The sequence below is a fragment of the Macaca nemestrina genome, chromosome 5 (assembly GCF_043159975.1).
Source record: "Macaca nemestrina isolate mMacNem1 chromosome 5, mMacNem.hap1, whole genome shotgun sequence".
NCBI lineage: Eukaryota > Metazoa > Chordata > Mammalia > Primates > Cercopithecidae > Macaca > Macaca nemestrina.
The window spans coordinates 20,712,756-20,734,806 of record NC_092129.1 but is presented as its reverse complement, the minus strand read 5'-3'; the positions used below and the strand labels follow the sequence as shown (position 1 = coordinate 20,734,806).

The following is a 22,051-nucleotide window of genomic DNA, read 5'->3' as shown; positions in this document are numbered from 1 at the left end:
TAGTCCCAGCTATTGGGGAGGCTGAGAGAGAAGAATGGCGTGAACCCGGGAGGCAGAGCTTGCAGTGAGCCGAGATCAAGCCACTGCACTCCAGCCTGGGTGACAGTGTGAGACTCTATCTCAAAAAAAAAAAAAAAAAAAAAAAAGTCATATGGACATATAAATAGTAATGAGAATGGCTGAATAAATGCTGCTTACAGCTTACAATGGAAGTATCAATATATGCATAGTTTATTGTTACTACTATTCTCTTCTGGAAATCAGCCAGGTAACTGTTATATAAACAAAAACGTGTCCATTTTATTTCTTCCTTTTCATCTCAAAATCTGAGAGTACCCCAAGGAGAATACAAAAGTGCTACAGAATCTCCGTGTTCATATGTGTCCTTCTCTATCCCATCTCTCCCTCTCTGTGGCATGCACACACACACACACACACACACACACACACAGAGCCTGTGCACGTGGTGCATGTGGTAATGGGGAGATTTGTCAGTGGGTAGAGGAATAGAAAACATTCTTGAGCTCCTTCTAATATGTCAAACGTTGTATTAAGAACAGCAGATAATTACCTCACTCATCGTAACAGCATGGAAGTAGGTAAATGCATACTCATTTTACAAATATAATTCAAATTCCAATCTTTGTGACAAGAAGTTCAACACTTTTGCTTTCTTACTTGAACATTTTCTTTAGATTAAGTCATTTATGCATAATACATACGTGTTATGAAACAATGAAAAAGAGAAGCAAATATATTCAAAGTGAAAATCATCTTTCACTACTTCACACATTTATCATCATTCTTCTTCCCAGAAGTAACTGCTGATAGCAGTTGAGTGAATGTCCTTAAAGACCTATTCCAACACGCAAAATGCAGACATATATGCGGTATGTACCTGCCTATCCTAGTCATCCCTGAACTCCCCACACTTCCCATTTCCTTAAGATTTTAGCTCCTACCTCATTGTAATTTTTTCCATCCTACTTATTTCTTAATTTTTAACGATTCTAATACTCTAGCCTCTCAATTCCTTTTAACTTCTATGATGTTCTTGTCACCCACACAACCTCAACCACACTTTCACACATCCTTCATAATCTCAAAAGCAGGCATACCACTCTCTTAACCACCCCCTTCTATCTTTCCCGCTCATGTTCTCAAGTATCCTACTCCAACAATCCTTAGAGGCCACTGGTATCTAAAATCTAATGATCCCCACTTCCTTTTCACTGTGTCCTGCGCTGCCATTATCTTCTCACTTCTTTTGGCAAAGCTATGAATATTCATAGACAATCATTATAATCACTTCATTGATATATCCTAATTTGATATTCTTCTCTCACCTCTTTGTAGTCCTAGAAAAAAATCACAATCAAAAATAGGCATTATTGTTCCTTTCCCTGTATCCATGCCCCTTACAATACAACTTTGCAACCCTTCTCATCAAGGCATAGAATCTGTTTCTTTCAATCTTAAATATGATCTAGCTTTGTGATCTGTTTTGGCCAATAACATCAAGTGGAAAGTGACATCTTGCCAGTTCTGAGTCTGAGTCACAAGAGGCCATGAGAAATTCCACAGTATTTTGGGAACTCTGCCACTGCTATTTGAATAAGGCTGAACTAGACTGCTAGGAGATGATTATCACAGTCACCCCAGTCATCACAGCCTGTAATCACTGATCTGCCAGACATGTGAGCAAAGCCACCTGAAGACACTCAGTCCCAAGCTGACCTGTGAACCGACTACAGACCATGAATGAGTCCAGTCTGGACCATGGCTGGTCCAGATCAACATGACTACCCAACTGACCATAGACTCCTGAGTAATAATAAATACTGTTTTAAACCACCAAGTTTTGGGGTTACTTGTGTAGCAATACTTATACACATTGGTTATCTTCTTTTGGTTAACAGATATATAAGTTTGACTCTTTTTGTTCCCTGCATTCACACTTGAGCAACTGATCCTACCTAAAGAAAATATATGCAACCATTTGATGAGTACTTAATGCTACTGGGTAATCATATTTTATTGCCTTGGTGCATTTGCTGTGCTGGTATCCTAGCAATTATTTCATATTTTTCCTTTCATCAAACTGCTACCACCTTCAACCTCATCTTCACTCTCAGATATTGACCAAACTTTTATTTTTCTGGGAATATATAAGCAGTCAAAAAAGCTTCCTTAGGGCTAAGCACTATGGCTCACGCCTGTAATCCCAGTGCTTTTGGAGGCCAAGGTGGGACAATCACTTGAGTCTAGGAATTTGAGACCAGCCTGGACAACATAATGAGACCTCATCTATCCAAAAAAAAAAAAAAAAAATAAGCTGGGCATGGTGGCTCCCACATACTTAGGAGGCTGACATGGGAGGATCAGTTGAGCCCAGTAGTTTGAGTTTGCAGTAAACTATGATTGTTACTATAGGCAGTGGTTCTTACCTTGTGGTTCCTAGCAGTAAGTACCTGGGAACTTGTCAGAAACAAATTCTTGGATCCCACTTGAGAAACCCTGAACCAGAAACTCTGGGGGTCAGGCCCAGCAATCTGTACTTTAATAAAACCTCTAGGTGATTCCGACGTACATTAGAGTTTGAGAATCACTGCTATAAATTATCTGCATTTTTAGGTAAAGCCAACCCTTCACTTAGGCTCTAGACTTATGCATCCTCTCAAAATACTGCTTCTCCCCCCATCAATGATATTTTAAATTTCCACTAAATAATTCTCATCATCATAAACATGCTGTTAATTTTCTCATCTTAAAACAAAACAAAGCTTTTTTTTTTTTTTTTTTTTTTTTTTTTTTACAAACTTGCTTCTCTGCTCCCCTTTGATGAAAACTGATTGAAACTGTTGTTTGTCTCACTGTTTGCAATCTTTTTGCTCCCATTCTCTCTTAAGCACATGAAGGTGGACTTTGCCCTTCAATATTCCACGAAAACTGTAGGGTCACTGATGTTATTTATTTGTTAAATCCAATGGTCAATCCTCAGTATTATTTTATTTTATTTTATTTTACCCGTGACTGTCATTTGACAGAGTTGATCTCTCCCTCCTCGGTAAACACCTTTGGGCTCATAGGAACCCTACTCCTTCTTCATTGGCTGCTCCTTCTCAGTCTCCTTTGCTGGTTCTTCCTCATTGTCTTGACGTCTAAACTTCTGCGTTCCTTGAACTTCCCGATCTTCTTGATATCTTGATGGTTCCTCCTCTTCTTGATGTCTAAACGTTCTGTGTTCCTTTCCCTCCCCTTCCTTCTGCCTCCTATTTTCTCTCTTTTTTTTTTTTTTTTTTTTTTTTTTTGAGACAGAGTCTCGCTCTGTCGCCCAGGCTGGAGTGCAGTGGCCGGATCTCAGCTCACTGCAAGCTCCGCCTCCCGGGTTTACGCCATTCTCCTGCCTCAGCCTCCCAAGTAGCTGGGACTACAGGCGCCCGCCACCTCGCCCGGCTAGTTTTTTGTATTTTTAGTAGAGACGGGGTTTCACCATGTTAGCCAGGATGGTCTCGATCTCCTGACCTTGTGATCCGCCCGTCTCGGCCTCCCAAAGTGCTGGGATTACAGGCTTGAGCCACCGTGCCCGGCCTATTTTCTCTTCTTTAAATCTGATCTGATGACTTAAAATATATATCTATACTTTGAAAACTCCCACATTTTTATTCCTTGCCTTGACCTCTCTCCTGACATTTAGGTTTATAGATCTAGTTGTCTACTTGACATCTCCATTTGGAGATCTCATAGACCTGTTAAGCTCAACTGTCTAAAAGTGACCTCCTAATTTTTCCTCCAAAACCTGCTGTACCCGTAGTCTTTCCCAAGCTAGTTAATGGAAACTCTATTTTTTCCAGTTTGTCAGGCAAAAATGCTTGAAGCCATTCTTGATTCCTTTCTTGCTCTTACATCTCACATCAAATTCATGATCAAATACTGCACCTCCATTTTAAACATATATCCAGAATCTAGCCATTTCTAACCACCTTCACTGCTACCACCTGGATCCAAGTCACCACCATCTCCAGCCTGGAATATTGCAGTAGCCCCTAATTGGTCCTCCTACATCTACCCTCATCCCTCTCCATCCCAATTCTGTCTTCAACCCAAGGCAGAGAGCTTCTTTAAGCATAAAATAGATTTTGACTTCTGTTTATATCCTTCCAATGGCTTTTAGCCTCACTCAGAATAGAGTCTAAGGTCATCCTGGTGCAGCAAGGTGTACACTGTCAGGTCTCTGCTACCTTTTCTTATCTCTTACTATGTCTTTGCTCTCACTCTGCTACAATCAAACCAGCCTTCTTTTTATTCCTTAAATGTGCAGTACAAGCTCCCACTTCACAGATCTTTCAGCAGTTTATCACTCTGCCTAGAATGCTTTTTTCCTAGATATCTGTGTAACTTCCTTGTATTTTCGCTTAAATTATACCCTCTTGGGTGATTAGATTTCAAATTTTCCACACACCATTTATCTTTCCTGTGCTCTCGCTCGGTACTTAACCATCTTTTAATAGAGCATGTTATTGATTTATTATGATTATTGTTTATTATTATTATCTCCCCTCCCACTATAATATAAATCTCCATGAGGACAGAAATTTTTCTTTTTGGTGTGTGCCTATACTGAAGTTCCAGCGTCTAGAACAGCATATGATGCATAATAGGGATTCAATTAAAACACTTGATAAATGTGTAGATATTTGCTATTTTCTCTTAATAATATCAATTGACCCATAACAAGTGCTCAGTAAGTGTAACCATTATTATTATTGTTATGTATCTATAGAATAATTTTTTAAAAAATATATATATATAGCGTTGCACTCTGCTGCCCAGGCTAGAGTGCAGTGGCATGGTCTCAGGTCATGGCAATCTCTGCCTCCCAGGCTCAAGCAATTCTCCTGCCTCAGCCTCCTGTGTAGCTGGGATTACAGGCACCCACGACCACCCCCGGGTAATATTTGTATTTTTATTAGAGACAGGGTTTTCACCATGTTGGCCAGGCTGGTCTGGAACTCCTCACCTCAGGTGATCCGCCCACCTCGGCCTCCCAAAATACTGGGAGCCACTGCGCCTGGCCTATAGAATCATTTTTTCACAAGTAGAATTATGGAATCAAACAATGTATATCATAAATATTGACAAATTGCTCTCCAAAATGATGGTACTGATTTGCACCTCCACAAAAAGTGTTCGAAGATACCTGGTATGGTTTGGCTGTGTCTCCACTGAAATCTCATCTTGAATTGTTGCTTCCATAATCCCTGCATGTTGTGGGAGGCACCCAGTGGGAGGTAATTGAATCATGGGGGTGGGTTTTTCCTATGCTGTTCTCGAGATAGTAAGTCTCTCGAGATATGATGGTTTTATAAAAGGGCAGTTTCCCTGCACACGCTGTCTTGTCTGCCACCATATAGGATATGTCTTTGCTCCTCTTTTGCCTTCCACCTTGATTGTGAGGCCTCCTCAGCCATCCTGAACAGTGAGTCAATTAAACCTCTTTCCTTTATAAATTACCCAGTCTTGGATATGTGTTTATTAGCAGCATGAGAACAGACTAATACAACATCTGTTTTCTCACATCCATTATCAAAATGGATATTGTCAATATTTATAATTTTTGTCAATCAAGGGCAAACAATAGATCTCATTATAGGGTTAATTTACATTTCTCTCATTATTAATGACGTTGAGTATATGCTATATGCTTGGAAGTCCTTCTATGTTTCTTAATCTATGAATTGTCTGTTCATAGCTCTTGCTCATTTTCTTAGGGGTTATTTCTTTTTTTCTCTAACGTGTGGAAAGTTTTCATATAGTACAAATATTAATCTATTGTCTGTTTTCTAGACTGCCATTATTTTCAACTTTGTGTTGTAGCTCTCCTTGTATTATATAAATGTGGTATGTTGTAGAAGTTTAACATTTTTGCGTAGGCAAAGATGTTGGGTTCCAGCCTTCTGGGTTTCATACTTAAAAAGGCTTTTTTGGCCGGGTGCAATGGCTCACGCCTGTAATCCCAGCACTTTGGGAGTCTGAGGTGGGTGAATCACGAGGTCAGGAGATCGAGACCATCCTGGCCAACATGGTGAAATCTCGTCTCTACTAAATATACAAAAATTAGCTGGGTGTGGTGGCAGGTGCCTGTAGTCCCAGCAACTCGGGAGGTTGAGGCAGAAGAATTGCTTGAACCTGGGAGTCAGAGGTTGCAGTGAGCCAAGATCATGCCACTGCAGTCCAACCTAGTGACAGAGTGACACTCCATATCAAAAACAAACAAACAAAAAGGCTTTTTCTCTACCTAGATTTTGAAAACATTTTTCTTATATTTTCTTGTAATATTTTATGCTATCGTTGCATTATGCTTTTAATCTAACTTGAATACTTTTATTATAAAAAGGTACATATTCACACTTATTACTATTTTTAAAGGATAGTCAATTGAGTCAATACCCTTTATTTAATAGGTCTTCTTTTTTTCATTGATTACATTTTAACTATTCATTTTGAGCTGAGGTAGGGTAAAGGTAACATAGGAGACTATTTTCATAATCTTAGAATAAGAAGAGAGTTATGGCCAAGGATGGTGGCTCACACCTGTAATCCCAGCAGTTTGGAAGGCTGAGGCAGGAGAATTGTTTGAACTCAGGAGATTGAGACCAGCCTGGGCAACATAGTTAGACCCTGTCACTACAAAAAATTAAAAAATTAGCCACGTGTGGTGGCATGTGTCTGTAGTTCCAGCTGCTCAGGGCACTGCAGTGGGAGGATTGTTTTAGCCCAGAAGGTCAAGGCTGCAGTGAGCCACGACTGTGCTACTGTACTCCAGCTTGGATGAGAGAGCAAGATCCTGTCCCAAAAAAAGAAGAGATTTATTAAACAATATAATAAATATTATCCATAAAAGAAAAACATTTTAAATATACCTACAATGAAATTAAGTTTTCTTTTTATTAAAAGACACAATAAGATAATGAAGAAGTAGGCCTCAAAGAAGAAATGTGTATTTTCAACATATATAACTGATAAAGAGCTCTTATCCAGAAAGAACTCCGAAAAATAAATTTAAAAAAAATACAGAACCCCAATGCAGAAATAGGCAAAGGCCCTGAATCAAAGAAGAGGGCATATAAATAGAATACAAATTAAGATGCCCAATATCATTGGAAGCCAGAAAAATGAAGATTAAGATCTTCAGGGAACTATTACTATAATCCATCAGATTGGCAAAAATTAAAAGTCTGATAATTTAAGTTAGGCAAAGATGTGGAGCAACAGGAACTCTTATGAATAATCTCTTTGGTAATATCTAGTAAAGTTGCCTATAATCTACTACTCAGCAGTTTCACCACTAGAGAGAGAAATGTGCACATTACACACCAGAAGATATGTGCATGTAGATTTATAGCATTGTTCAAAATGGCCCCAAACCGCAAATAACCCAAAAGTGCATCCCAACAGAATACACAGTTATGGAATATCCACACAGAGTTACAATACACAGCAATGAAAAGGAAGGGACTTTTGATATGTTACAAACTAGATGAATCTTAATGTCATGATGCTAAGCAAAAGGAGCCAGAGGCACCAAAACGGGAACTGCATGAACAAAAATGTAGGCAAAATTAAAGTATGTTTTTAGGGATGGTTAATTCTGTTGCGAAACAATAAAGAAATAAAAGGAAGTTGAATTCTGTAAAAGTCAGGAAAGTGTTTGGCACTGGGAGAGGGTAGATGGGGCTATGATGCAGACGGTCCTGCAGGGGACTTTTAGTGTGTCAATAATGTTCTCTTTCTTTATCTGTGTTATAGTGCTTGAGCACACATCTGACAACTTGTTAAGCTGTACGTTTAAGTTTATGCACTCTTCTGTATGCTGGCTGTATCTCACAATTTTGAAAATTTAACAAAACAAGGTATTTACTTCACATGGAGTGCTTTCAGAATTAAAATGACTAACACTAACCCTGACCCCATTGAAACAAACAAACAAACAGACAAACAAAACCCTTAACATACATTAGCTATTAGGAGTCTATGTGTCCATCCCAAGCTCTTTAGGACCTCAGATATCTAATAACTGGACACCAGGCTAGTTAGACTCATTTTCCCAGATTGGTCAAGGGACATTGGAAGAAAAACAAGACTGTTCCCAGGAGACTATTGTATTGTCTTTAGTCCTAGTAATAAAAAACAATATTATCCAACAAGCTAAACACCTCTAACAATTCCACCCATGTTCATAACTGTTGTCCAGAAGATGGGACACTACTCCTGAGTAAAGAAGTAATTTTGCTCATTTTCATTTTCAAATGTATGTATGTTTGTTTGTTTGTTTATTTATTTATTTATGAAACAGAGTTTTGCTCTTGCCGCCCAGGCTGGAGTGCAATGGCACGATCTCAGCTCACTGCAACCTCCACCTCCCGAGTTCAAGTGATTCTCCTGCCTCAGCCTCCTGAGTAGCTAGAATTATAGCCACCTGCTACCATGCCCGGCTAATTTTTGTGTTTTTAGTAGAGATGGGGTTTCACCATGTTGGCCAGGCTGGTCTTGAACTTCTGACCTCACGTGATCTGCCTGCCTTGGCCTCCCAAAGTGCTGAGATTACAGGCATGAGTCACTGCACCTGGCCAATGTTCAAACGTTTAGACTGTCTTGTAAGACATGCCAACGTCCAGTTGCATAACTGCTGTATAGTATTAGTTGATCTGGCAGGGTTGGAACAAATAAAGGAGTCTGGTCATAGGCATGATGACATCGAGATCTATAATAAAGCAAAGGCGATTCCCCATTTTCTCTGAAAGAAAGAAGCACAAGCTTTCTCTGGTACCTAGCATAGTCCCTGGAATTTAAGAAATACTCAAAAAACTGTTCAATGAGTAAGGTAATGTACACATGAATATGTGATCAAGAAAGAAGTTAAGGGTAATTACAGTTTAAATAAATCAGAGGAGAGAAGCCATATTTTAGAGAAAGATCATACTGAATTAGCACTGTGCATATATGTACACGGATCAAATTACAAATTTGAATGAGTTGGGTGGGGAGCTATAGGATTTAAAGTCCACTTTACCTGAGGAGCAGCTGAAGTCAACTGTAATCTTTGTGAAAGAAAAAGCAACCCTGGGTCCTTCAAGGTGGGGAAGGGCTGGTGTCCTAGGGTGCATTTTCACAGGCACAACTAAGCCCTATGCGAAATATTCCTTCCATAACATCATAAAGGAGTGAAATCTTTGGCACTGGATGCGTTGGGAACTAATTCCTGCTTGGTCCTTGATATGTGACCTCAGTAAATAACCTAAAGCCTCTGTTTTTCTATTTTGTTGTAAAGTTGACTGACAGTAACTACATTACAGGTAAAAACATGCAAAATGGAGTTTGTAATGCACCTCTATTTCTATGTGAATTACTTTATTAATCTAAATGTGGTAAGAACTTACAACTTTCTGATTTTCATTTCTTTCATCTTTTGGTTAGTCAGTCTGATATATGAATACTTCAGAATTATTCTTGGGTAACTGAAAATGTTTATGAATTGGGAGATGGATTTTTCAAGATAATGCAGATACAGTACAATAAAAATAATCTGTAATATTATCATCCTTCTTTCCTTGATCTGCTAAACACCTTTCTTAGACAAGTTCAGAATCAAACTGATAGCAAAGTGAAAGATATTGTTACTATTATTATTTTAACTTAGAGAATGAGTGCATAGGGCACTCATGGAACAACAGAAGGATAAACACTGCCTGGGTCAGGATGGCCATTTGTGCAGCCAGCCCACTGCAGCACCGTAGTCAAAGAAAAACACATTTGGAAATGTGTGACCCTTGAACAGTTAAGCTCACTTAACAGCTTTCATCCTCAGAATAAGTGCAACAAAGATGTTAGACATGTCAGTCCGTGACCAACCAGAAACGATTCAGCATGGTGTTTATAAGCTATTTCATACCCTTTGCTTCCTTATCATTGCTATAGTTTTACAAAGGCTGAAATGGATGAAAAAAATCATAATTTCTCATTTGTTAGAAAAAGGTAGCAAAAATCTAATGGTGGAATCATTTTTAAAATCCAGAAATTGACACAATAATTGAAATTAAAATATGTGAAATACAAAAGGAAGTGTGGTTCAATAGAACAGGATACTTTAAAATAATTTAAAGAAAATAAATCATTTTGAACTTTGCTGTTTAGTATTTATATATTTACATAAATAAATTTGACATACAACGTTGCATAAATATGACATCCATCATAACATACTGTAAGAAAAAAATGAATAATTTCCTTGAAATAATTTCAGATCTTTTATCATCTGGCAATCATATAAACTTTTGGTGAGAGTTTTCGTAACAGAAACAGATATGCAAGACACTTAGCAAATGGACATATACAAATGAAGTGACTCAATTTAAAATACTTAAAACAAGAAGAGCACTAAGAAAACAATAATGAAGATGAGAAATTCTGTGTTGCAGAAGGAATTTCCAGGAAGGAGTCAATGTCAAAGAATGTCAAGGAATCAATGTTAAGTGAAGGGTTGATATGTGCCAAAATTTTCCATTTATTATCTCATTACATTTTTGTGTTCTACAGTCTACAGGCTCTGCAGATCTCATCCCTCTTTCATTGTCACCTCTTGTCACTCCCCTCACTTTGTTCAGTCCAGCCTCAACAGCCTTCTTTGAGCACCTGTAAAGTGTAGGGCTCAGAATTTATGCCACTTGCCAAGGTCACACAGCTAGCAAAAGACTGTAATATCATCCTGGTATTATTTCATCCCTTTACTCCTTAATTTTGGGTGGTGGGGGGAGCACTTTTTTACTGTTAAAAACAGAGCCAAAGACTGAGGTCTAGGTGTCTAGGGAAAGGAGGGCACAAAAGAACCCCAATAAAGATTATTAATTTCTTACCTGAGTTTCACAGGGGCCTTTGAGGCTTTGCCTGAAACAATCGTCTTAAAAAAGAAAAGTCTTTATACCAAGTTCTGGGAGGAAAAAAGTTCCAGGTTTTTTTTTCTTTTTTTTTCCCCCCAGTTCTAAAGCTTACATTTGAATAATCACACCAAAATCAAAAATACTATTAGCTTTTTGGGGGGCTTACTTTGTGTCAAAATTTTCGTAAGACTTTTATACCTATTAACTCATATAATCTTCACAATGATCCATATGGTGTAGATGCTATAATTATCCCTATTTTTGCAGATGAGGACATGGGCATAAGAAGATTAAAAAGAAATACTTACTCACAGTCATATAAATAGAAAGTAATTATAGAGAAGCCAAAGCCTGGGACCTAGCATAGAATCTATTCATGATTCACAGTGGAGAAAGAGTGGATGGTGACATGTAAGAACTGGTTTCTCTTCCAAAAGGAGAGAAGAGTTCAACATGCAAGTGGGAGAAAGAGAATCAGAGGGACCTTTGTGAGAGCTGAAAACCCCCTTGGATGATTGAAATGACCCTAATCTCTGCCCTTCTCCTTCTCTCCGAGCACTCACAAGGGAGGGGGAATCGGGTAGCTCCCAGAGCAGTATATATTGCTGCCTGGATTCCCAGACTGTAACCCTAGGAGGCATAATGTCAAGGTGTAAAGTCAAAGGGAACACAGCGTGGCACAACAGAGGGACAGGCATGACATAGAAAGCTAATGGCAGCCCCTCAGATTCTCTTGTGCCCTGGTATGGCACTGGAGAGCATTAGGAAGTTTTTCACATCCTTCACAGGGCTGTGATGTAGGTTGACTGAGGGCCACATATGAGAAGTGGACCTGGGATGGTACAAAGGGAATTAGACTCCTCCCGTCTGACTTCTATGCAAGGAAATAATCTCAAGACAAGTTTTTGGTATAGTCTTTGATATATACGGGTGGTCTTACCTCATGGCAGTTTGAATATTGTTAGTGAAATTTTGCTATCTATGAAAACGTAGCCATAACTCACTAAAAAATATTTTTAAATAAATAATTTAAAAGTGTTTGCTTGAATTTAATTTTGTCCCATATATATCTGGTTACTCGAAGAAATAAGACAACTGATTACATTAGTTTCACCAGTTACATAAAATGAAGAAGCATGGCATATTTCATTACCCAGAAGAAGGGTGAACAACCATTTGGGTTTGCCTGGGAATTCCTCAGCTTTAAAACTGAAAGTCCAGCAGAGCTGGAGACCTCAGTCCCTGGTAACCAGTATGCCATGTACAAATCACAAGCTTCCTAACATTAAATGCATGCAAACAAAGGTGTTAGTCGTTATGAAGACAGAGGAGTCACCCTCAGTCTCCTGGTTTTAGCTTTAGGATATAACAGTATTATTTCTTAAGTTCTAAGTCAGACCTGTGGAGGACTTCTTGACCCAGGTCATTGAATTGTGGATTTGAAGATTTTCTCAATCTTCTCCAAGTGAAATACCTAACTCTGTGAGACACCAAGAACTAAGATAGAAAGAGCATCTGCAGTAGCTTTGCTGATCACGCAGGTATAATGTACAAGCAGGTGCTCTTGGCTCCTTTGTGTCAATGTGGTGGGCAGAGGACAGGATAAGTTAACTTTCTGACAGCCTCCTTCACCCTGGCAGCAGCCAGGAGCCAGAATTTGGAACTCACGTGTCAGCTCTTATTAATTCCCCCAGCAGTCTTAACATTATAGTCAAACATCATTTCAAGCTCTCAGTCTGTCAACTCTGGATAATTCTTAGCTATCTCTGTGCTATTATGGGAATTGATTAATACTTATGAGCACATTTTAATGGAAAATGCAGTATAAATATTATTGCATGAACTGAAAAATAGTTTCCTACATAGTATGTACAAGGAAAATAAGTCATGGGCTGTAGTGGCTTCTTGGGAGAGTTTTAAGTGGTGATCACTTATCTGCTGCTTCCCTGTTCATTTTTAGTACGTTTAGTGCTTTTGTTATTTAATGTTCTTAACAGTAATTCCTGCTAAATTAATTTTATTATTGTTGTTACATATTGATGCATTTTGTTTGCTGTTAAGTTCAATACACTTCTTTGTTTCCAGTTAAAATTTGTAAATCACTGTGATTTTCCTCCATTGAAATTTGTCTGGTGTACTAGGGAGATGTTTCATTACTTAAGAATAATTGCTGAAACTCATCACTTAAAAAAATAAATATTTCTCTAGTCAAGGTCATTGCACATCAAATTTCTGTTACATGAATTAGTGCTCCGTTCTTGAATTTGTGAGTATAAAATTAGAAGTATACTTGGCAGAACTGATAAGACACATTTGGAAGTCCAAGACAGAGAAAAGAAACTTACTTAGAGCATATAGAATCTGAGAAAAGAAACTAGGTGTACCAAGCAGATGATCTTCTCACCTTAATATATCAGCAGGACCCTTTCTTCTTCTTACCAAAATTCTGCCATACTAACTCGTAATTAAAATCAGGGTACAGTGGAGACATATTGATACGTTCTTCTGGTGCCACTCTTCTCTTTCAATATTTTAAATGTCACACATACACATAAAGCCTTTTTATAATTACATAACAAATGTCCTCATGACAAACACGTTACATTTTCTAGCATCCATTTCAGAGGGATATTTTATTTTCCAAGGAGCACCCCAAGCCTTTTGCTAATCTTACCAGCAGTTTACTTACTATTTCTTTGGATGTTTTTCTTCCTTGTTATACTTTCCACAGATATCTCACCTTATCTAGGTTATCAGTTAGTATGGGTTAGGTTAAACTCCCACAAGAAACAACCCTTAACTCTCTGAGGCCTAAAACAACAAAGGTTATTTTTCTATTAGGTTATATGTACCTATCAGGTCAGTGGAAGCTCTTCCATGTTTTGCTTAGCCAACAATGCAGGCTAATAGATCACCCCTCATCTGGAACACTGTCATCATGGTAGGGGAAGGAAACATGTGTAACTGCACATTTCCTCTGAAAGGCATCGTGTGTGTGTGTGTGTGTCTGTGTTTAACCTGGAAGTGAAGTAATCAGTTCTAACATTTCATCAGTCAAAGCAAATCATATGTCTTTGCTTATCTTCAAAGGGATAGGAAAGTACAATTCTACCATATTTTAGAAGATGAGAACTGGAAATACCTTTGAACAGCAAGAATGAATACCATGTCTAGTCGTTTTGATTAATATTTTTATTTATAAAGAGTGACTTTTTTTACCCCATCCTCAAATTCAGTACTCAATCACTTAACATATATTTATTTAAGCATCAATTTTTCAATGTTCTTTTCCAAGCTCTGTGGGTGATACAAAGATGAAACCAGTATAGATCTAAAGACTCTTGTGTATAATAGAGAGTAATAGCCCTCCTATAGTACCTGATACTTCTGCTTCACAGCTCTTAGCAGGATGGTTATTAATTATTTCTACAACTATTTGTCTAATGCTATCTAATGCTCTACTAGTTTTACAAATTCTATTTAGGTTACAGGTTGTACCTCTTTTCATGACAACATCCTCAACAGCAAATACCCTGCCTGATGCCTAGCAGGGGATGTTCGACAATTATGTGTTGAATAAATTATAAAAGAAGAAAACTACTATGGTAGTCAGAGAGGGAGACACTGTTTCCAAACAAATGTATGCCTTCTTTAGATTTGTACCTCCTTTTGCACTGACAATATTTATCTGGTCACATTTTTGTTTGCAATGAGAGAGACTCTCCTTGTATAGGAGACACTATGCTTATTTTATTTAATTTTATATCCCCATGCACTAACCTAGTGCCTGACACATAGTAGGAGCTCAATAAATATTTGTTGAACCAGTGAAGCAAAGGAAGTAAGCCTCAAGGACTGCTGAAATAAATAATTTTTAATAGGCACACCAGAGTGTGCTTCCTTTAATTGGTCTATTAATAGCATGTGATTTAATCTTTTTTTTAGAGCACTGACAGACTAGCTGATAGGTGTTTTTGTTATCAAACAAATTCTGATTGCATCTGTTATGAAGTGGGCAATGAAGTTTCAGCAGATGACCTCCAGTGGCTGAAGATGGCACATTTGCTGGAGGCAAAAGTGGAGAATGATGAGGTTTTTCACATTCTATTAATGTAGGGCTAGGTTTGTTGAGTGAATTTGTAACTCAATTCATGTATTTTCTTTTAAAGTTGATATTCTGAAATTTCTGTTAACCGTGAACGTGTAAAAATGTGTACAGTCAACCATCTGTAATGAATACTTTCCTTTGTGAAGATGAGTAGAGCACATATTACAGATTTTCTGTGCTAAAGCGAACCATATGCATACATATCACTATGTACAAAGGGGACAAGGCATGACTTGTGGTTTAACTTTGAGGAAGAGCAAACTGCCTTGTAATAGGCTCTTATTATATACTGACCATATTGACTTTGATGATTCACCAAAAAATAATAAGCTCCTAAGACTCAGTTACTTTTCCAAAATGAGCTACTCTATCTTCCAAGGCCCAGGACACCAATTACATGTGTGCCATACATGACAGTATGTATTATAAGTTTAACAGATTTTCAATAAAAACATTGCTAAAACATCATTATTATCAACTTAGTTATTAAAATACCAGGTACTTAAAAATGTCCAATATCAAAATAAAAAATGCCAAGTATACTTGTTATGTATCAAGAGACAAAGAAAAGGCCTAGCTGGACAAGAAATTCTTGAAGCTCTATCCAATTACTTGGCATGGACATAGGAAAAATCTTAATCTGGAAAACTTTGGCATAAGAAATTTTTTCTTTGTTTCTATAAAAAACCATGTATATATAAGTAAGAAATGGTACATTTGTTGTTGTTATTGTTGCTAATGACTAAAATTTTTACAACATGGGTGATAGAAATTAACCTATTACATATCTCTTTTAACTGGAAAATACTGATTGGATATATGACTTTTTTCTTCTTCTTGCGTTAGGATTTTGTTAATACTATTGAGATTTTGCAAAAACTGCATCCTAAATGCAGCATTCTGAGAAAGGAAAGCCCACGGTTCAGGTTATATGATTTGTGAACATCATAATTCAAAGGATACAAAATAAATTGTTGTTAGCACAAGATAAACCTAGACTGAGAATCAGGAGCCTGGGGTCCTAGTCCTGGGATCTTGTTTGGGTCACATTATACGTAAAAAAGTTCTTTGGCCACATACTTTTCTTCTTCCACTCCCTGAGTTCTTTACCCATGCAGCCCCCCAACCCTGCCACCTATGCTAGCCAAGAATTGTCTAGAATATGCTTTTGACTGAACTTTTTGAGAAGAAGCAGCTGTGTAGTAAAGAGAAGATTCTCTTGTACAGGGTTGGTTATTTCTGATTTTATCATCACTAATAGCTGTGACCTAAAACAAGTCACCTTAGCATTTTTTTTGTTTTGTTTTGTTTAAATAATGGGCTGTTTTCTTCCTTCTAAAATGAGATAATTAGATAAGTTGGTCTTTAAAATCTTTTTTCAGAGTGAAAACTCCAAGGGATTAGATGACCATGCTTTCAAAGGTGGGTGATAGTCAGTGAGGATTTGCTGATATCTCTTACTCAGAGAACCAAGCTATAAATTGAGTCACTAAATTCCTGCCACACAAACTGTGGCCCTAATATCAGCAGTATAGACATCATCTGGGAGCTTGTTAAAAAGGCAGACTCTCAGACTTCACTCCAGATCTACTGAATTAGAATCTAAGTTTTTACAAGATCCCTGGGTGGTTCATGATGCTTTGTGTCAAAGGTGAGAGAGACAGGAGGAAGCTCAAATCCCCAAGGAATTTCCCCTGACCATCTGCAGGTCTCACCACCCTGAATCCTTTTTGTTTTCCCCTGCTCTAGTGCAGAATGACATTTATCCTTTTTTTTTGATCTATGAAACTAAGCAGAATTAATCCACTTTTATACCTGAATAAGACCGTCTAGGAAAACCAAGTGAGATTGACTTTTAGTTTTTAAACTGGTTAGAACTCTTGGCCTCAAGTGATCCTCCCACCTCAGCCTCCCCAAGTTTTGGAATTACAGGTGCAAGCCACCATGTCTGGCCAAATGCACGTTTTAAAAATATTTTTCACAGTAATATTGAATAATATTAACCTTTTAGTAGGAGTTAACTGCAAGAGAGGCATGACTCCGCTCATCTTACTTTACACATAGAGTTTGGAATTAGCCAAGAAACTTGAAGACGAACAGTGAGAACTGTGCTGTCATACTACATATCCTCATGTTCAGTCAGCCCAACCACAAATTTTGTATCCAAATTTGGTGAAATATCAAAAGAGAAGTGCCAGAGAAAAAAAATCCCCAGAGACTTCAGGTGCTTCTATTTTCTGTTATTTTGGGGAACTTTGATAGTGTCTAACAGATTAGAGTGGCTCTGTGGCATTGAGCCTCCTAAAATAATATTGCTGCTAAGTAGATGTGAATCTTGATTGATGACTTATCTGCTTAATAGGCAAGAACAAATCACCTAGGTAAACCATGGATAGCTATATTTTAGGAAAGGCTTATCGGCTGCTTCTGGGAGATTGTATATACAAGAATATTCAGTCTTTTTGGAAAGCAAGTTCTCTAATCCCGTTTGCGGATATTGCTAGAACATTTTTTTCAGTATCTTACTGAAATCTAGATATACTATGCCTGTTTTGTGTCTTTGACAGTGCCAAAAATGAAACAAAAAGCTTTAAAGAGTTTTTTTTTTAAGCTGAATTGATATACTTACAAGTAAGGGAACTCAGTTCAGTAAAGACATTTACTGAGTAGCTGTGGTTCATTGAGGGTAAAATTCATGGGTTTTCAAATATAGAAATAGGGTTTCATGATTATGCTCTTTAAGTATTGAAAACACACCTTCTGTATAGGAGAGAACGGGTCCAGCATCCCAGGTTGGCTGGATGTTTAATGTAGTCCATCATCATTGGTCAGGAAAACTGCTACGGTTATGAACATTAAGGACGTGGCATGCCAACACACCTCAAAATTCATGTTCTTCAACAGTTTCAGCTGGTTAGATAGAACCAGTTGTAAAATACAGCATTTGGCTTTGACGTCTTCTAAGTTCTGAAGAAATTAAACAATTTTTTATTTACAATAGTAATTCTATATGAAAAAGGAAATTGAGGTTAATTCGGCATCTTTGTTTTCTTTGTAAGCCCATATTGGCTTCTAATAATCGTTGCTTCTCTTTAAATTCCAAGATATACTCACATATATCTGGTCTTCTTTCTCCAGTCTGAGGATTATACTCTTTGTCCAAGAAAACTAGAATAAATTTAGAATTAAGTTGTTGCCATCTGCTTCACATATTAAAGGTCATCTTTTCATCATCATGATGATCATCATCATTGTTTTCCTCTGATTATAACTTAAGAGCTCCATATTTCATTTCCTTTCATTCGTTTTAACAGATTCTTGTCATTTCCCCTAGTGTTAGGCTAGTGTTTGGTCCTACAAGAGATGACTAAAAGAGGAATTGGTGAAGGTTAAGATGAAAGAGATGGAGGATCTCAAGGTACCAAGCTGTATTATAGCCAAAGGAAGTATCTAAATTTTATCTGGAAGAGAATAAAAGATTAAGCTGATGCCAAGACTCTAGTACAAGTGATAAGATGAAATTGTTTGGGATCTGCTTATTTAATGGCATCAGGGAAGATAGCTGAAGCCTGAAAAAGTTTCCATTAAACCTCAGAATAATACACATCCCATCATCAGCCTCTCAGCAGTAATAACCAGACATTGTCATTCAGCCTTTGGTATAAAATAATCTTTAGAGACATTTCACTTTGTTCTATTATAGAAAACGACAACAACAAGACTCTTACAATTAGTATAAGTGGCCCCAACTTTCCTTCTAGAAATAGGAATTTTCCACTGAAATAGCAGTGTCTTTGTATCTACTGCATTTGTAGTGATATTATTTTATCAATAAAAATATGTTTTTTTGGTATTTTTACCATTATGTAATGATTATTGGTTGTCTATTATAGGTTAAGCTCTAGGGACATAGCAGTGAAGAGGGTAGAAGAGGCCTCCATCTCACTGGAACATTTTCTAGTAGAGGAGACTGTACTCAGAAGGCAAATAAATAGAAGACGTAAGTACAGAGGGTGATGAGTGCTGAAAAAAACAAAACAAACAAACAAAAACCCATAAAAATAATGACATGCTATAGTAGTTCTCTTGGGCTGCTGTAATAAAGTACCAAAGACTGGGTGGCCTAAAACAACAGAACTCTATTGTTCCATAGTTCTGGAGGCTAGAAGTCTGAAATCAAGTTGTCAGCAGTGCCATGGTGTATAGCTAGCCTCTTCTAGCTGCTAGTGTTTGCTGGTGTTCCCTGGCCTGCAGATGCATTACTCTGTTCACATGGCTGGTTTCTCTCTGTGTATCTTTGCATGGTGGTGTTTCTGTGCCTGTCTGTGTCCAAATTTTCCCTTTTTATGAGGACACCTGTCACACTGGATTAGGGCTCACCCTGATGAATTCGTTTTAACTTAATTACCTCTGTAAAGATCCTATTTCCAAATAAGGTCACATTCTGAAGTGCTGAGGGTTAGGATTTCAACATATCCTTTTGGAGGACACAATTCAACCCACGAGACATGCTAAGAGAGAAGCTAAGTTGGGCAATTTTGCTACTTTAGACAGAGTCGTTAGGGGTAACCTTTTTAATGATATGTTATTTAGATTGAGAACAGAAAGATCCATCCAAATGAAGAATCTGGACAAGAATGTTGTTGATTAGAAGAATAGTGAAAGAATCCATGGTCAGAAAAAAGGGCTTGGCTGTTGCGTTGTTGAACAGAAAGGTAGCCACTGTGGCTGGACCATGGAGAGCCAGAAGAGTGGTATAAGATGGAGGGAAGGGACAGGCTGGAGACAGCCCCAGCAGAGCCTTGTTCCCGAAGATAAGGAATTTGGAATTCATAAGTGCAATGGGAAGCTATTGAAAAACACATATCTGATTGATATTTTACAAAGATTATTTTGGCTGCCATTTGGAGAATAGGTTGCTGTATTAGGATTCTCTAGGGGCAGAACTAATAGGATACACACACACATATATATGTGTGTGTGTGTGTGTGTGTGTGTGTGTATATAAAGGGGAGTTTATTAAGTATTAACTTACATGATCACAAGTTCCTACAATTGGCTGTCTGTAAACTTGAGGAGCAAGGAGAGCCAGTGTGAGTCTCAAAACTGAAGAACTCAGAGTCCAATGTTTGAGGCAGGAAGCATCCAGCACAGGAGAAAGATGTAGGCTGGGAGGCTAGGCCAGTCTCGCTTTTTCACATTTTTCTGCCTGCTTTTTATTTGCTGGCAGCCAATTAAGTGATGCCCAACAGATTAAGGGTGGGTCTACCTTCCCCAGCCCACTGATTCAAAGGTTAGTCTCCTTTGGCAACACCCTCACAGACACAGACACACCCATGATCAATACTTTGCATCCTTCAATCCAATCAAGTTGACACTCAGTATTAAACATCACAATTGCAATTGAACACGAGTGAAAGTAGGGAGGGTTCCTATGCATATGTCAGATTCTAGATTTTCCTTGTGATACAGAGAAGTAAAAGACATAAACTTGTCTTCAAAGACAGGGCGATATGCTTGGGGAAACAACACAATTACATATAAGCAGATATTAGACTACATAAGATATAATAAACTGTGTTCTAGATGAATGATATTCATTAGATTTCACTCAACGTATATTTATTGAGTGCCCATTAAGTGTTAGGCATTGTGTCAATATAGGAACACAAGAACACCACATTAAGTGTGTAAAGAGATTAGAATCAATTGGTAAGACAGACATGGAATAAATGACAAGAATGGGTATAGGTTATGCTGGGAAGGCACAAATGAGAGAGTGGTCAATTCTGTCTAATGAAGTGATTGGGAAAGAATTAATAAAGACAGAGACATTTTCTTCTATTCTTAAAAGACAGACAAGAACCCATATTTATCTGGCAAATAAGTTGGAAGTTGGTTAATGTAGGAAAAGGGAGGGAAGTTGGGGTTATCACATCAGGCAAAAGAAGGGGCTTGAGCAAAGGTCAACAGGTATGAAGAAGTGCATGTTTGCAGATTATATGGGTTCGCAGCCAGAGTTTGGAGAAAGACTATGTGGTGGAGAGTTTTGTTTTTATTTTTTGTGGCTGCCTAGGATATAATCCTCTTTTCTGTGTGTGGGGGAATATGTCACTGTGTGAGTTGGGGAGACAGAGTCCGATTTTCCTTTATGATCGCTCTCTCCAAGGCCTAGTGCTGAGGCCTAGCAGGAGTTGGGATGATTAATTTGTCCTACTGTAAAACTGAATAGCTGTGGGATTTTCTGTAGCAGTATTCAGCATACCAGGTATAGGAGTATGGTTCAATTCATTTAATATTGTGTATATTAGGAGTGGGGATTGTGGGAGCTAGACAATTCAAGGAAGACAGAAGTGATTTTTTGACTGGAATGGTTAAGGACGGTCTAAGGAGGTGAGGGATTTTTATTCAGACCTTGAAATGCAGGCAGGAGTAAGTAGACTTACTGGGATGGGAAGTTAGCAGTGGAAAGAATACTGAGTAAAAGAATGGCAAAGGATACAGGATCAGATGTGGGAGCAGATGAGGCATATGGGAGATCTAATAAACCAGTCTGGCTAACATAAAGCCATAGTGGAGGGGGTGTTGAAAGGGTACATCTGATAAAGTTTGGATAAAGTACAAATTCCTTAGCCTTGAATTCCAAGTCATATCTTCCAGGCAATGAGGATCTGTTGAAGGTTATTGTGTAGGAGAGTGATTAAGATTAATGTGGTGGCTGTAAGAATGAGAAGAAAATTGACTCCAGGCAGGAAAACTGGTTTAGGAGGCTGGCAAAGGAATCTAACATTCAGGGAACAATAAGAGAGGAAAGAAAAGGACTGAGAAGCAATAGACAGAATGTATTCTCTCCTCTGTGCTTCTGGCTCTTTTCACGCTATAGAACTTTCACTCTCAATCATGAATATTCACATAAATGTTTATCTCTCCCCAGTGGCTTCTTCCTCCCTCCCTCTATTTCCTCCCCGCTTTTATCTCTGTCTCTCCCACACTGTTTCTTTTTATT

The 22,051-nt window shown here is 38.0% G+C and overlaps 1 protein-coding gene across 3 annotated transcripts in view; it reads left to right on the top strand.

Moving 5' to 3' along the window:
* Positions 1–22,051, top strand: part of LOC105465460 (fyn related Src family tyrosine kinase) — a 153,932-nt gene that overhangs the window by 14,238 nt on the left and 117,643 nt on the right. Inside the window, exon 1 of one of the 3 annotated variants that reach the window (XM_011713898.2) lies at positions 18,939–19,045. The exons of the other annotated variants lie outside the window; for them this stretch is intronic. The gene's annotated coding sequence lies outside the window, so the exon portion shown is untranslated. Of the gene's footprint in view, positions 1–18,938; positions 19,046–22,051 lie in introns of those variants that run through there. 3 annotated transcript variants of the gene reach the window in all.